This window comes from Balaenoptera physalus (genome assembly GCF_965194825.1).
Source record: "Balaenoptera physalus genome assembly, chromosome: 12".
NCBI lineage: Eukaryota > Metazoa > Chordata > Mammalia > Artiodactyla > Balaenopteridae > Balaenoptera > Balaenoptera physalus.
Genome location: NC_138897.1, coordinates 94,927,092 through 94,944,889, shown reverse-complemented (window position 1 = coordinate 94,944,889; position 17,798 = coordinate 94,927,092).

Below are 17,798 nucleotides of genomic sequence, written 5' to 3'. Positions count from 1 at the left end.
ACAAGAGCGTCGTAGAGCTGATACTTCTATTCATGGTGCAAACTCTTGGCAGTCCTAAATGCTGAATTATTCCGATTCGACAATCACATTGCTCTGCTGAAAAATATTATTATTAATAATAATTATTTCAGTGATAAAAAGCTTTTATTAAATAAAAATTTCATCTTTAAGATGAAAGGTGATCTTTATTTTGGAGTATATTTTAATCCAGATTTTAATTTTTGATCTTTATTTTGGAGTGTATTTTATCATGTGCCTAATATAGTGGTATATGGTAAATATGTGTAATGGTATATTATGAATAAACACATGCTCCAAGTTTTGCTGTTATGGCTGCGTGTTTGGAGGCCACTGGGCTGCAAGCGGAGGTCCACACGTGCAGCCTGGTGTACCTGCCCTCTGCCTGCTCGTCCAGCTCTGTCCCTTCCCACTGCTCTCCCACGACCCAGCTCCGACTCCCCGTGGCAATGAACTTCCAAACAGCTCCGAGGCGCCCCTCCCGGGTGTCTTTTCCTAATTTTTCTCCCCTGTGGATTAGCAGCCTCTTATCCGGAGCCCTTCGTCTCTGTGATGCATCCAGGATCGCGCTCGCCACTCTGTACCGTCAATGAAGTGCGTGGATATTCGTTTCCTTCATTATTTTGAACGCTCACTGATGACAGAATCCCCGAGTCACTCAACGTCACGTCGCACAGTTCCCGCAAGCGTAGGAACTCAGGAAATGTTTCTTGAATAAATGAGCACGGCTGACAGTGTTTGGCTTTACTGAAAGCCTTCAGACTCCTTGCTCATTTCCATCCTCACGTGCCTTTCAGAAGTCAGCCGGAGGGTGTAAGTCACTTGCCGTTGGCTTCTAAGTTCTCTATCACGTGTGTTTGTTTCTCCTTCAAATAACGTGTCCTTCTCTCTGAACTTTTTTTTTTTTTTTCCTTTTGCTAATAGCTCTGGGTTTTTTGTTTTGGGCTGTGCTGTTTTGTTTGGAAGTGGCAGTAACAACTGGCTGTGTTACTCCCAAATTAGATTAAGTGCAATTTCCACATACCTGGGACTCCCAAGGGCCATTTCCCACCTCCTTGCTCTCATAACCCCTCCCCCAGCAACTTGGGTTTCGTTTTATATTAGTCTCAACTACTTATGATGGCTCCCAAACCTTTGCCAGTGAATGCTTTTAGACGTTGGCATGTGAAACAATTCTGGTCAAAGACCCATGAGAGGCTGTCAGCTGGGGTCACTAAAAAAAAGAAATAAAAAGAAGGCGTAACAAAGAGATGATGCATCCTGGCTCCAGACTTTGAAGTAGATGATGTCCAGAGCTGCTGTGACCCTAAGCAACGTAACCCGGGAGAACTCTTCCTCAGGGCTGAAGCCAGTTGAATCAGGGATTTCAAGCTGATCTTGCCGCCCAAGACACCCTAAGTCAAGATGTTCCCACCCCAAAATGTGGGTCGTTGCTCCCAAGGGACTTACACGTGAGCAGTCCCAGCTCCAAGCCTGAACAATGATCTTACAGAATGGAACTGCGCCTGTAGATTGCGGGGATTTCAAATTTTAGAAGGCTTTCTAATTGATTCTCATGTCAGTAGATAAGATCAAATTTTGGGATCCAAGTTATGTTTTTGAGTAAGTTTTGAAGCAGAAATGAAATTGAGAATTTAGTTGGGAAAACATCCCATTTTGACAAACATGCTGACTATCTTGGTAAACTTCAAGGGTGGCTATTTTGAAGTAAAAAACTACCCTAAAATATATGCTTTTGTTATATTTATCCATCGCTCATTAATCTCTATTCTGAATAAAGCTGAACCTCCACCTCCACTGATATCCAAGTTACTTTGAATGTTAGTAAAAATTGTCACGTTTCAGCATCTGTAGTATGTGGAGCCCACGCGTGAGAGAATACTTTGAAAAATATCATTCAGAAAAAGGTTCAGATTGTCTTGAATAACCATAATAAAATTACATACACATAATTAAATTTGTTGGTAGAAATTTCAGTTTCTCTCTATGTTTAATAGTGTAGTTACTCTGGGTTTCTAACTAGTATAAATACGTCTCTCTTGGAAATGGTCCAGCATATGAACTGACCAGTAGCAGAGGGGAATGATTTGGCTCATGATGGGCCAACCCAATCTATACTATTAATTATTTATATATTGGTGCCTTTGAAATTTCATCCATCTTCACTTCATTTCTTTAAATTCAAAGAGCAAAAACCAAACACTTACAGTTTTGCTTGCTACAAAATCATGATCAATTAGCTTGAGCTCTGTGACCTGAGGTGTCACTGATCTATTGTGAAGAAATGTACGTGGTGAGGATTTTCTTCTTACATTAGTCAGAAGGGTCATAGAGAATTACACTGAAAGTGTAAGTTTGGGGCGATTTGTACCATACTTTGAGCAGAGCTTGGACTTTAGCACTAGACAGACCTTGGATTGAGTATATGAGATCAGTAGTTGTAACCCTTTGGGAATCTGGATGTTGTGGGCCTGGTTTTAGAAACACACATGTATATACGTGAATGTGCATGCAATTTCCCACACGTTTTCAGGATGTTTTGGACCCTAGTGAATCCCTAGCTCTACTCTGGCTGTGGACTGGGTTGACCACACTGGGTATTTTTGCATCCTAAGTGCCCAGCCTGTACTAGTGCCACCGATAGCATTTCTATTTAGGAGGGGCAATGGGACACACAGAGGGGAAGGGGACTGGGGCCCTTGTCTGGAAGCTCGTTTGCATGGCAAGCACACTGCTGTGATTAAGTTTTAGATGTACGCCGGCTGGCTTGGGTCATGGCTGATAGATTATGGGGGTAGCCAAGCCCTCCCATACCGCCACCACTTGCTGCCACTGTTAGAACCTCACAAAACTAGCGGCTCAATAAAAAAGAATGAAATAATGCCATTTGCAGCAACATGGATGGACCTAGAGATGATCATACTAAGTGAAGTAAGTCAGACAGAGAAAGACAAATACCATGTGATACCACTTACATGTGAAATCTAAAACAATGATACAAATGAATTTATTTACAAAACAGAAATAGACTCACAGAAGTAGAAAACAAACTTATGGTTACCAAGGGGGAAATGGGGAGAGGAGGGATAAATTAGGAGTTAATAGATACACACTACTATATGTAAAAAAAGATAAAAAAGAAGGACCAACTGTATAGCCAGGGAACTATATTCAATATTTGTAATAACCTATAATGGAAATTAATCTGAAGAAGCGTATATATATATATATGTATAACTGAATCACTTTGCTGTAAACCTGAAACTAACACAACATTGTAAATCAATTATACTTCAATACAAAATAATAGTGGCTCAGTTTACATCTGTTGAATGAATAAATGATGGAATCCATATCTACGGGTGTGTGACCCTGGGAAAATCACAGCTCTCTGGTACCCAGTGTCTCATTATTATATTAGAACCAACAATTCAAGCCTCATAGGATCATCATGAAAATTAAATGAGATAATATATTTAAAACACCTAAAACTATTCTTCATATAGTGCAGGTGCACAATAAACGTTAGTGCTGGGCTGAGAATGGGGACCTATAAGTCAGAGTTACAGGTAGACAAAGTTACAATACTTTGGTTTTGCTTTAATGAACACAAAACCTTATTCATTTGATAAGTGATGATGCATGAGAAATTTTTGCTATGTTAAATTTTGTTAATAAGAACCAGGGATAAGGTAGTCTTAATTGGGTTGAAGTTTATCTTTGCACTTCAAGGAGGGTGTCAGATGCAAAGCAATGGTGTGAGCAAGGTTACAGAGGCAGATTTAACCTGTTTAAGAGAGAAAACTGTTCTCAAACTGCATAATGTATTGCATGTAAACTGCTACTAGTACATTACTTTTACCTGTTTAAGGTGAACCTCTATTTGTAAATTCATCATTAGCAGTTTATCCTTGTTGCTATGTATGTTTAAAATTAGTCAAATTGCCTTTTAAAGAAAACAGTCCAAAATTCCTTCCCCCCTCCAATCAAACCTGTTACTCTTCCATTTAATCCTGATTTGTAACACTTAATGTTTTTAAAAATAAAAATAAAATGTTTTGAAAGTTTGGAAAATAGTAGGAAAAGCTCATCTATCATCTCAAGAAACCAATAATGCGTTTAACATTTTGGTGTATTCTAATCTGTGCTTTCCCCTATGATTATATGTATATTTCTTTCAGTTGTAGCTATGCATTGAATTTTATATCCCATTTCCCTCTTATCATATAACAATCCTGTTATGTAAATTTCACATGCCATTTTAATGACATGCTATTAAGTGGGCTTGTCATAAGTTGAAAAACTATCTCCTTTTGACTTAATTTTTATATTGATTCTAAATTTTCAACATTGTAAATAATGTCTCACCCCACAAGTAGTTTTTTCTTTCTTTTAGAAATACCTTTAGGATAAATTCTCTAATCCATGTATTCTCTCTCAATCAAATGTTCGTTTTTTTTAGGGCCCTTTGTATGTTGTAAAATTGCTTTTCAAAAAGAGTTGATTGGGTTACTTTTCATTGCCACTAGCCAAGTAGATGTAAGTTTCATTGCATCCTCTCCAGTGCTGGGTTTTATCATTTAGCAAAAAATGTAGGATCTACATGCAGAAACGATAAAGTCACATTGAAGGGCATAAAAAAAAAGATCTGAATAAATGGAAGGCCATATCACGTTCTAGGATGGGAAGACAATTTAAAATGTCATTTCTTCTAAATTAATTTATAAATTGAAAGTATTCAAATTAAATCTTGTATTGGGGAGATTTTTCAAATGGTCTTATTATTTGTATGGGAGGATAAATTAGAATAGCTCTCATAAAAAAGGAAAATAATGACAAGGCAGTAGCTTTTCTTACCAAGTATGAAGACTTGATTCCAAACAATATGGTATTGACATTGGAATTGACAAATAGACCAGTGGGAATAATGGGTGATAAGAAATAGATCCCAGTATAAATGGAATTTGATAGAGCAAAGGTGATTTTTCAATTTGGTAAGAAAAAGGTTTTTTAATAAATGGCTGACACAACCAACATAGTTTCTAGAGGAAAACCCCATTGCATTTCTAGCTTATAGTGTATACAAAATCAAATTCCTGATGGACTAAAGATTTACACGTAAAAAGTAAACAATACAAATATTTGAAGAAAACTTGGGAGACTGCAAGTTGCAGCCTAGGGGTTAAGGAGGTCTTTATAACTTAGAAAACCCAGAAACTATATATGTATAAATATGTGTGTGTGTGTGTGTGTTTATATATATATATATATATATATATATATATATATATATATATATATATATATATATATAAAGATATTTAAGAATGTAAGATTTTGTACAGCAAAGGGTACCATGAATAAAGCACATGAAAAAATGACATTTTGGGACAACAATCTGGAACACAGATGACAGGTAAAGTGTTCACAGCTATAACATATGAAGAACTCTTCAATCCATTAGAACAGCAAGAAAAGGATATGAATATGTATTTCAGAAAGGAGCATTAAAGTGGTCAATAAGGTGTTAAATCTCTCAAGTAGTAAGATGCAAAAGACAATAACATCAGGGATAAAAAGAAAGTACCTATAGGGCAGAAAAAGAGGTCACAAATCAAGGACTGCTTATCAAAATAACATCAGATTATTTAATATCAACACTGAAAGCTAGAAGTCAGGGAAGAATATCTTCCACATCCCAAGGGAGAGTGATTTCCAACCTAGAATGTTCTACTTGCTCTCTCCATGGATCAAGTTTAGGATAAAATGAAGACATTTGAGAAATGCAGGGAATTAATAATTTACTTCCCTTTCTCAGGAAACCACTGCAGAATGTGTTTCGCCAGATCAATAAAGGGATAAACCAAGAAAGAGAAAGTTCCAGATAGGATAATAGTTAAGGGAAATTCCAGGATGATAATTCAAGGAGGTCTTGAGACACAGTGGTTGTGTAGTCTTGAAGACCCATTGGCTCAGAGGTAGTGGCAAACTTTCATGTCTCATTGGCCAGAAATGTGTGACACATGCTTTTATGGACCAATTGTTAGCAAGGATGTGACATTTCCCTAAGATCAGGCCAGTCTGAGGTCCATAGCCGAATGGGGGTGGGGTGGAGGTGGGTACAGTCTTGAACAAATTCAGGTTCTGTTAGGCAGGAGGAAAAGGGTATTGGGGATGCTGGTTAGGCCAGGGACAATATCTGCTCCAACCACTACAATCATATATTAATAAATATATGTAAGTGTGTATTCCAGGTTATTGAATCTCTTCCAATAAACTGTATATAAAACTGTGTCAGTTCTAAACTGTTTTAATTACTATTGTTTTCTAATGTATTTTAATATCTGTTGAAACGTTTTACCCACTTGCTTTATTTTCCTTACTGGTTAATTTAACCACACACCTAAATAAAAATTAATATAAATTCTTCACAAACTTGAAAAAAAATAGGAAGGAACATTTGCCAAGTTTTTGTGAGTGTGTGTTTTTTTTTAATGAAGCCAGCATTACCTTGATAGCAAAATCAATCAAAGCTATCACAAGAAAAATATAGACCAATATTCTTTATGAAATAGGTGCAAAAATTCTCAATACTAGCAAACTGAATCCAGGGCATATAAAAAAGATTATATGCCATGACCAAGTGGGATTTATTCCAGGGATGCAAGGTAGGTTTAACATCCACAAATCAATTAATGTCATATACCATATCCATAGATGAAAGAACCAAAAACACAGGGTCATCTTAATATATGGAGAAAAAGCATTTGACAGAATTCAATATTCTTTCATGATAGAACACTCAACAAACTAGCAATGGAAAGGAACTTCTTTAATCTAATAAAGGGAATCTATGAAAAACCCACAGCTAATATTAGATTTAATGGTGAAAGACTGCTTTCCTTCTAGGATCAGGAGCAAGATAGGAATTCTGCTCTCACGATTTCTGTTCAGCAATGTAGTAGAAGTTCTAGTCAGGGTAATTAGGCAATAAAAGGAAACAAAAGGCTCCAGATTGGAAAGAAAGTAGTAAGACTATCTCTATTTGCAAATGACATGATCTTGTATATAGAAAATCCTAAGGAATCTATTAGGAAACTATTAGAACTAGTAAACAAGTTCAGCACAGTCATGGGATACAATATCAATATACAAAAGACAGTTGTATTTCTATACACCAGCAATGAACAAACCAAAAATGACATTTAAAAAACAATTCTGTTTACACCAGCATCAAAAAGGGTAAAATAATTAGGAATAATTTAACAAAAGAAGTACAAAATACATACTCTGAAAACTAAAAAGTATTATAGTTTTTGAAAGAAGATCTAAAAACAAATGGAAGGGCATGCAATGTTCATGGATCAGAAGACTTATATTGTTAAGATGAAAATACCCCCTGACTGATCTACAGATTCAACACCATCCCCATTAAAATCCCAACTGTCTTCTTTGCACAAATTGACAAGCTAATCCTAAAACTTACATGAAAATGCAAGAGATCCCAAATAGGCAAAACAGTCTTGAAAATGTAGAACAAAGTTGGTGGACTTATAATTCCTGATTTCAAATTTTACTACAAAGCTACAATAATCAAGACATTGTTTTACTGATGTTAGGATAGACATTGATCAATGAAATAGAATTGAGAATTCAGCAATAAATGCTTACATATATAGTCAACTGATTTTTGAGGTTAACAAGACAATTCAATGAGGAAAGAATAGTTTTTTCAACAAATGATGCTAGGATAATTGGATAGCCACATGCAAAAGAATGAAATTAGACCCCTATCTCACACAGCTTACAAAAATTAACTCAAATTGGATTAAAGACCTAAATGTAAGAGCTAAAACTATAAAATCTAAGAAAAAACATAGGAGTAAATCTTCCTGACTTTGGAGTAAGCCATGGTTTCTTAGCTATGACACCAAAAACACAAACACAATTAAAAATAGATAAATTGAATTTCATCAAAATTTTTTTTAAAAAATTGTGCTTCAGAAGACACCATCAAGGGCTTCCCTGGTGGCACAGTGGTTAAGAATCCGCCTGCCAATGCAGGGGACACAGGTTTGAGCCCTGGCCCAGGAAGATCCCACATGCCGCGGAGCAGCTAAGCCCATGTGCCACAACTTCTGAGCCTGCGCTCTAGAGCCCATGAGCCACAACTACTGAGCCCACGTGCTACAACTACTGAAGCCCATGTACCTAGAGCCCATGCTCCACAGCAAGAGAAGCCACCGCAATGAGAAGCCTGCGCACCGCAACGAAGAGTAGCCCCCGCTTGCCACAACTAGAGAAAGCCCAGGTGCAGCAACGAAGACCCAATGCAGCCAAAAATAAATAAAATAAATTTATATAAAAAAAGGACACCATCAAGAAAGTTAAAAAAACAGCTCACAGAATGAAAGAAAATATTTATAAATTGTATTTTTGATAAAGGAGTGGTATCTAGAATATATAAAGAACTCCTACAAATCAGTAATAAAAAGACAAATAACCTAATTAGAAATGGACAAAGAAGATACAGAGAAAACATTTAGAAATGGCCAATAAGCATATGAAAGATACTCAATATTACTAGTCATCAAGAAAATTCAAATCAAATTCACAATGAGATAGATACCACTTCACACTCGCTGGGATGATTATAATAGACAAGTGTTAATGAGGATGTGAAGAAATAGGTCCCCTCATACACTGCTGACGGGAATGTAAATTGTGCAGCTGCTTTGGAATAGTCTGAAATTCCCTCAATAGGCCAAACATGGAGGTATCCATGGCCCAGCAATTCTACTCTTAGATTTAAACCTAGGAGAAATAAAAAACATATCCACACAGAAACATGTATGGGAATACTCATAACAGCACTATTTACAAAACTCAAAAAGTGGAAACAACCTAAATATCCATCAGTTGATGCATGGATAAACAAAATGTGGTCTATCCATACAATGTAATACTATCTGGGAATATGAAGAATGAAGCATAGACTCATGTTACTTTGTGGATGTACCTTGAAAACATGATGCTAAATGAAGGAAGACAATCACAAAGGACAACAAATTATAGGACTCTATTTATATGAATGTCCAGAATATGCAAATCTATAGAGACAGAAATTAGATTATCTATTAGGGCTCAATAGGTCGAGGTAAAATTGGGAGTGACCATTAATGTATGCAAGGTTCGTTTTGGGGATAGTGAAAATGTTCTAAACTTGTGGTGATCTCGCAACTCTGAATACACTAAAAACCATTGAATTTTACACTTTAAATGGGCAAATTGTATGGTACCCCAACAAAGCTGTTGTGGAGATAAAATGAGATAATGTAGAGAAATGTACAGTATCTGGTATATCCTGAACTCTCATTAAAGGACAGCCATGACTAGTAAAGATGTTACTACCACAATCAAGCTCCTGGAAAAGTCCTGTTGTGATTGGTGATGGAAGAAACCTACATGTTCATTTGGGGGAAACTGACATCTTTATAAGGTTTAATTTTTCCATCTAAAAGAAGGGCGTGTCACTCCAATACATGTTTTACTTCAGTTCATTTAGATCATACATGATGGACCATGTCACTGCTCACCTGAAAATCTTTCAGCGTGTCCAGAATTTATTATCATTGGCTTCCACTTAAAATATGCCTTCATCGTTTTCATCATCACCATCATGATCATATGGTATTTTTTATTGAATGTTTGCATCAGGCACTATGCTACGTGGTTTAAGAACATTATTCATTTACTTCTCAGCACTCCTCTGCCAGGTAAGCAGTGTTACTATCTCTGCTTTACAGACGAAGAAATAATTTGTCCAAAGACACATATTTAGCAACTGGAGATTTTTGAGTCTATGTCTCTTTGAGCCTAAAGCGCATGCTCTCAATTGCTAAGTGATACATCCTTTTAAGCACAAAGAGCTTGCACATGTGTTTGTATTTATCTGCTTAAATAAATACACGCATATTTCAGTGCACAGTACATCAAGACATTACGACCATGTTGACACAATTCTCAGTGTAATAGTTGATGGGCATTAAGTTCTGCGTGATTCTATTAATACAAAGAAAAGATATTTGTAGATTCACATAAAGTAATTAATGTTGCTTGTGTGTTCCTTGCTTCCCAAGGCAAATGGCTGGATTTGGGGTTTGGTACAGTTTTAAAAAATAAAACACTTTAGAGGTATATGAGACCATAATGAAGAAGATGGTTGACAATGTTATTAACATATACAAAATACACCAATTTTATAGACGTACATTCTATCGATATATTTACAGAACTTATATATACAACTCTTATTAGGTTCTGAGAGTGGTTCCCAAATCCAGCCTCATTCATTCTTGTCATTATTCTTCTCTTTTAGATCAGGTTCATTTCTTCTCTATGCCCATCCTTTTCGTTCCTTGAGGAGATCTGACATAAAAAACGAAGGGAGCGATTCCTACACACTAAGCTGGTAACAGCTGAGAATGAGATAACTGATCGTTCTGTTCAAACCTGACTTTTCCTCATTTGCTCCGAGAAGGGTTTGGTGTGAACCCCCTCTACCTAAAAGCCGTAAAGAACAAATGTCATTGGAATGCAGGCTCCATGAAGACAACATCCAACAACTAACAGAAATGGTCTTTAGTGGAGAACGTTTGAATAAGTTATGGCACGGAGGGTAGTAATCTACAGAGTTGTTAAATATTATGTGCAGGCCCATGTTTACCGGCATGCAAAAAAAGTCCACAGTTCATCGTTACTGGTTAAAGCTAATTCCGTGTAAGATGACCTCTCTTTAGTATATCTCCCTTCTGCCCTTTACTCTCCTGTATCTCTTTCTCTTTCTCTCCATACATTTAGAACTACGTCCTGTGTGTGTGTGTGTGTGTGTGTGTGTGTGTTACATGTGAGTCTCTAAGTCTGGAGGGTTAGATGCTCCGGATGCTGGTAGCATGCACCATTTTTATTTTCTACCATACACATTTTCTTGCATCATTTGAGTTTTTGTGGACATACATGACTTTGAAAATGATAAAAACAGCAGCTTCTTTCCATTAAAAAAAAAAAAATCAGACAGTATATGCAATTGACGTTACCCTGGCGGATCAAAAGGTTTCAATTGTGGGTTAGTTTTCATTGTCAAGGTCAGGAACCGATCCCACCAAATCATGATCTCGGTGACCCTTTGAAAGGATGACCTTTAACATGTCGGGACTGAGCTCACAAAGAGGTGATGGAACTTTTCAACCCTAATTTTTATTGCTTCAATATCAATATAGATGAATATTTCATCAAAACAGAGCGCAGTAATGCAAGGCATGCCCTCTCCTGATTAGCACTGAACTTGCACTGGGCTCTTCTGCCCACAGTGGGGAATTTTATTCTATAGTAGCCTGCCGAGCTCTCGCGGGGGTCAGGGGGCTAAAGCCGCAGAAATATGATTTGTGAATCATCTGAGCTCAGCTTTGTCACAAAGATAAACAGAAAGATTATCAAAGCCTTCTTTACAGTATTCTTTAAATGCCCTGCCACGGGAGAGGGAAGAGAGGTGCAGGGCTGGGAAGTTTAATCAAAACCAAACCTGTAAGCACCAGGATCACTTTCATGAAATATGAAGGATTTTAAACGTCACTCCCCAAAGTTACACTTACAATATGGATTATCTTTAGTTTGGAAGTGTTCCAGGTTGTCTTCTCCTGGCCTCTCCCTAATCTGCTAAACTCTACCAATTAAAATAAATGTCTGCGAATGTTCTTCTTAGGGATTTCAACTGTCACAGCGCTGGAGCAAAAGGTGACAGCTCCCCATTTTCCTTGGGATCAGGGATGGCCACGTGTTTAGGGGCAGCGGGGCTGCTCCCATGCATAGGAAGCAAGCCCTAAAAAGTAAAAACTTCAGTGTTATGCTCATTTGGGGTGACTTTTTCTTTAAAAATATTTATTTATTTATTTGGTTGCGCCCAGGCTTAGTTGCAACAGACGGGCTCCTTAGTTGCCACATGCGGGCTCCTTAGTTGTGGCATGTGAACTCTTGGTTGTGGAATGCATGCGGGATCAAGTTCCCTGACCAGGGATCGAACCCGGGCCCCCTGCTGTGGGAGCACGGAGTCTTAACCACTGCGCCACCAGGGAAGTCCCTGGGGTGACTTTGATTAGGATGAACCCCTCCCTCCACTGCCAAGTCATTTATCTTTTAGCATCGCTGCTGTCTGCATGCTGTGAACCCAGGTCTTCTTGTGGGACAAAGAGACCGGAAGTCAGGGGGTATTTGGAAGCATCCAACAGCCTGGTATTTAGGTTCGCCTGGTGATAATCAGAAACAAACTAGTTTTTTTTACAAAACAAAAGGGTATATTTTTATAAGGATAAAACATTGTTAAAATATTAAGGTCTTAAAGGTTAAATGCTAGATAATTAACTGTGGGCATTTTTATTTATTTATTTATTTATTGAAGTATAGTTGATTTACAAGGTTGTGTTAGTTTCTGGTATACAGCAAAGTGCTTCAGTTATATATATGTATATATATATTTTCATATTCTTTTCCGTTACAGGATTTTTTTAATGTTTCTTTCACCTTCTATTTTTTTAATTTATGTTTTATATTGGAGTATAGTTGATCAACAAAGTTGTGTTCATTTCAGGTGTACAACAAAGTGATTCCGTTATACATACACATGTATCTATTCTTTTTCAAGTTCTTTTCCCATTTAGGCTCAATATTCTGTAATAATATTACAGGATATTGAAAGTAGTTCCCTGTGCTATAAAGAAGGACCTCGTTTATCTGCAGAAACAAAGTAGTTTTGAAGCTGAAAGTTCCAGAGAAGCTTGTGCTCTTATGTCATTTTGTACAAACTTTCTCCGAAAGGAGTCCACACCTTATCATACCTGATCCTATATAAGGAGTAGCAGGCAGTGCTTACTTAGGAAGGCTTGAATTGGAGATTGGCTTTCTCATAGCCTCCGTGTGTGTGTATGTATGTGCGTGTATGTGTGTTTGTATGTCTGTATGTGTGTATGTGTGTGTGTGTGTGTGTGTGTGTGTGTATGTTTTCTTTTGCCTGCTTTGATGGCTTTTTCCATCATCTCCAGTTGTTGAAATAAACCATTTCCCTTACATGTCATTTCCAAATGGAAACAGAACAAAGAAAACAGGACAAAAGAAATCAGGGAATTTTCCAAAGGCACATTTGATGTACAAGTATAAACAGGAAAAGAGATGCCTGGGGAGACCGGAATAGCTTGGGTAGACAGCTGTTAACGCGTGTAGTCGGGAGCTCTGGGGAGATGGAGCCGTCAGTGGATTTGTACAGGAAGGACTTACAGGGCAGGAGAGGGTGAGAGGAAAACTCTGCCTTTTCTTTTTTCTATTTTAAGTTACATCTATATTAGCAGAATCCAGCGAGCATCTGGTTTATTCAGCTTTACCAGGAGGCGTTAGCTCAGGTGCATAGAAATGGACTTTTGAACGGGTCTGAACACCACCTCTCTGTGTGATTTGTAAGATATGATGACTTGAGCTGAAGGCACAGGAATGGAAGACCTTCCCAAGCCGCTAAGGGTCGGGTTGACCTTCATTTGAGAATCTTTACATGCTGCCGTGTTTTGACATGGCCTGGACCTATTTAAGAAAATCTGGAACATATAACAGGACCAGGCTGGCATTAGGATGTCAGGAGTTGTTTCAGAACCGTAATCCTGTTACTCACTTGATTTTTATTGGGAGACAGCAGGATCTCAGATTTTGTGTTAAATCCATTCTCGAAGATCTTGAGCAAGAAACCAACATTTCTGATGAATGCAAATGGTGCGAAAATGGGAGGGGAACAAGGAACAGGAAAGGGAGAGACTTCTCAGGACACTCTTGAACCTGAACTTCCGCTTTCAGCTGGTACAATTGACACTAAAGTCTCCTTACTCCCTAAGGCAGATTTTGAGGGACAGATGTAGAATCAGGGCATTTTCTTTTTTTCTAAGAGGGTCTGGCTCTGTAAGTCTCCTTCTCTATGGAGCTTCTAAGGCAACTGTTTGCCTGAGTGACAATAAACTTGGCAGCTGCACTTTGAAGCATGGAGCCCTGGTCTATACAACACGTGTCATGAGCAAAACCTGAGTGCTAGGTGGTGGTGTAAGGCACTGGACCTTTCTCATCTCGCTTCGTTTTCCTAGTCATCCTGCGAGGTAGATATTCCTGGGACCAGTTTACTGATGGTAGCGTGGAGAGCCCAGAGAGATAAAGCGACTGGCTCAAGGTCACGTACTAGTAAGTTATGAGTCATAATTCAAATGCCTGTGCACGAATCCGTGTTTTATGAAGCCATCTGCGTTGAATCATGACCTACGATTTCAGCAATCTCGTTGGGTTCCATCCCCCGCCCCGCCCCCCATGATGGCATCGTCTTACTATACAGGAGTGAAACTAAGCTGTCCTAGAGGGAGAGCAATGAATGAAGGAAAAAAAAAAAAAAAGTTGGGTAAATCTGGAACGTGGCATACCAAATAAAGACAAAAGCAGATTCAATTTCTGAAAATGATGTTAGGTGGTCCTGGTATGGAAAATGTTTTCAACTTACTGGACAAGAAGGAGATTCAATGCCACTTCTCTCTTCAGTGATTTCATGTGACCTAAAGCTCTCTGAAGAGAGCGAAGGTGGAGTCATGTCATTAAGTTACGTCTTCTTCAAGTGTCAGATTTTTAAATGCCATGGCTTAACCTTTTTTAATGCCTTAGAACTTTGTTCCCAGTCAGCTAAGTTCTTCCTCTTTTTTTTCCCCCCTTTTTTTTCCTTTTTTTTTTTTTTTTTTTTAGTTCACAGGCAGCTGCTGGCCTGGAGCCCTTCTCATAACGAGCAGGAAGGACCCGAAGCCACAGGCAGGATTAAAGGGCTGATCAAAACCTTAGATCTCCGCTTTAAAGTTGTAATGTACAGTGAATTTGGTTACATGGAAAAGGAAACAGTAATTGTTGAAGTATGTTTTCTTAAGCTACAGAATAATTTTTGAAATGTTTGCCTTTAATCCGCAGACAGGCTTATGCTGGAGAAAATATTGTCTTGCAGCTCAGGATGAATCGGAGCATTTGAAAGACTGGATCTTGGAGTTACATTTTGTCATTTTTTTTTTTTCAAAAAATAAAAAGATGACTGGCACCCTGGATAAGGTTTGAAAGGTTGCTTTTTCTAACTACCATCATTCTGGTGCTTTGGTTATGGGCTGACAGAATGGCTCAACACCTCTTGATTCTTACTTAATATTTGAGATAGTGCCCTGGTTTTGTCAAAAGGGCGCTTGTGGGTTCACTGTGCCTAGATTAGGAATCTGTCTAATTGTGCCTGGAGAAGAAGGCTGGCGATGGAGAGGGCGGCATCTGCTCCTCAGTCATCAAGACAGATCGTCTCCCATCTCCACCCTGTTTCCTGTCCCTCCTCCACTGCCCCCCGCCAAGTTCACCAGTCACATGGGAAGAGTGTATGTTTCAGCACTTGAGAGCTCCACATTTGAACTGTCTTTGCTGCTTCGCAGATCTGAGCCCTCATGGGGTTTATGCAAATTTCTAAGCCTCAGTTTGGTGTTGGGGATGTTAGGTACCTAAAAAGATCCTTTAAATGTGACGTATTTCACATACGATGGGCAAGCAGTGTGAGCACAGCCCTGCTGGTCTTGACTTTGTCTCAAGCGTGATCGCAGGACTCGAGTTTCTGGAGAGGTGAAGTGCCCAGGGTCTTTAAAGTAGTCTTCCCACACTATCAGTAGGGGGGGAACGTTGTGTTAAGTGTTTACTTCCAATGTGCAACAGACTGCCACTTTTGTAAAACAGGATAAAAATAAATTTCCAGAAAAGTGAAATGGGAAAAACAAAGATATACAAAATACAAGCTCAATTTAAAAAATTAGAGTCAGCAAGCAACACTGTCCAACAGCAGTGATGTTTACTTGTAATTTCTGTATTCATCTCTCTGCAATAAACCCACAGGAAATGAACACAAGGTGGTTACTATGATTCTCTTTTACAAATCGGGAAAGAGGCACAGAGAGGTTATGTAACTTGCTTTTGGTCACACAGCAAGCGGTAGGGCCAGGGTTTGTGGTCAGGCAGTTGAAACTCACTGTTGGACACAGGATCCTCGTGCAGGTTGGTGACTGAAGGCATGGGGTCTGGGGCCAGGTTTTGAAGCGCAACACCTACAGTGAGTTTTGCGGGGGCGGAGACTGGAGGCTGAGAGGCACTGGTTAGGAATCTGAGGTGACAAGGACCAGAAGCACGAGGGTGCAGAGGGATTGGGAAGAGGGAATGATAGGAAAGACTGTTGAGTTCAGATTTCCAAAACTTGAAAACTCATTCGTTTATACACATAGAAAAAGAAGGACTCCTTCCCAGATTGTTTTACAAACCAGCCTAATCCCAATTCCCAAACCTAACAGTTCAAGAAAGAAAATAGAGATTATTCCCCTTTACAATGAAAGATCTCTAAATCCCAAACAAAGTATTAGAAAATCGAAATCAGTACTAAGCTGAAAGATAATGCCCCATGGCCAATTAAGTCTTAATTTGATAAAACAAACATAGCTCATTATTTAGAAACTTATTAATGTAATTCATCACATGAAATGGGCAAAGAAGGAAAACCACTTGATCAGCTCGATAAATGCTAGAGAGGCATTTGATAGAACACAAAGAAAGCTAGGAACAGCAAGATACAGCCTTGACATGATAATGAATATTAACCTTAAACTAAGGTGAAGACATTCCCATAAGGATCAGAATCAAAGATTTTAAATATCACTATTCATATCTGATAATGCTTTAGCTAATGCAAGAAGACAAGAAATAGAAATGAGATATAAGTAGCAAAAAGGAAGAGACTAAAAGGAATAAACAGAATATACAAGAAGAAACCCTGAATTTTTGCCGATGGCTATAAAAATAGTGGAGAGAAATATGTATTCCTGGACAAGAATACTGAGAATTACAAGGACACCAATTTCTCTAAAATAATGAAAATATTTAATTCAATTCCAATGGGATAAATTTGGGGACTAGATAAAAATGATTCTAACCTGCATATAGAAGAATAACATGCCACAAGGCGTAATGGGTAGCGACGTTCTGCTTCGGCCACGCACCCAGAACACATGGTTCCGCAGCACACATGAACCCTGGCCCAACCTGGCAATCAGCTCCCACAAGCCGTTGGCATAGACACTGTGGGCTCCAGTCTCCTGCCTGTACTGGCATCTCCCTCTCTCTGCATGCCGTGTACCTGGGCACCGGCTGGGACTCACCTGTGCCTCAGCAGGGGGCTTCCTGACACCCCAGTGACTGGCCTCGCAACTTCTGCAAACCAGGCAACCTCTCTGTCATCCAAAGAGCTCCCCTCTGCACTCTCTCCAGTGAGGTCTGAGCCCAAGCTAAGGAGGGGCCCTCTGATGTGTCCTTTCTTGCCCTTTCTCTTGCAGTGCTAAGGTACTCTGTATCTTAGAGTCAATCTTTTATCATAATTACGTGATTCTTCATATTAAACTTTCCTTCTTTAAATCATGGTGCAGTTTCTGTCTCCTGATTATACCCAGACTGATACAAAATTATTTATTTATTCTATTTCTTTTAATTTTTATTGGAGTATAGTTGATTTACAATGTTGTGTTAGTTTCAGGTGTACAGCGAAGTGAATCAATTATACATATACATATACCCACTCTTTTTTTAGATTCTTTTCCCATATAGGCCATTCCAGAGGAGTATTGAGTAGAGTTCCCTGTGCTATACAGTAGGTCCAT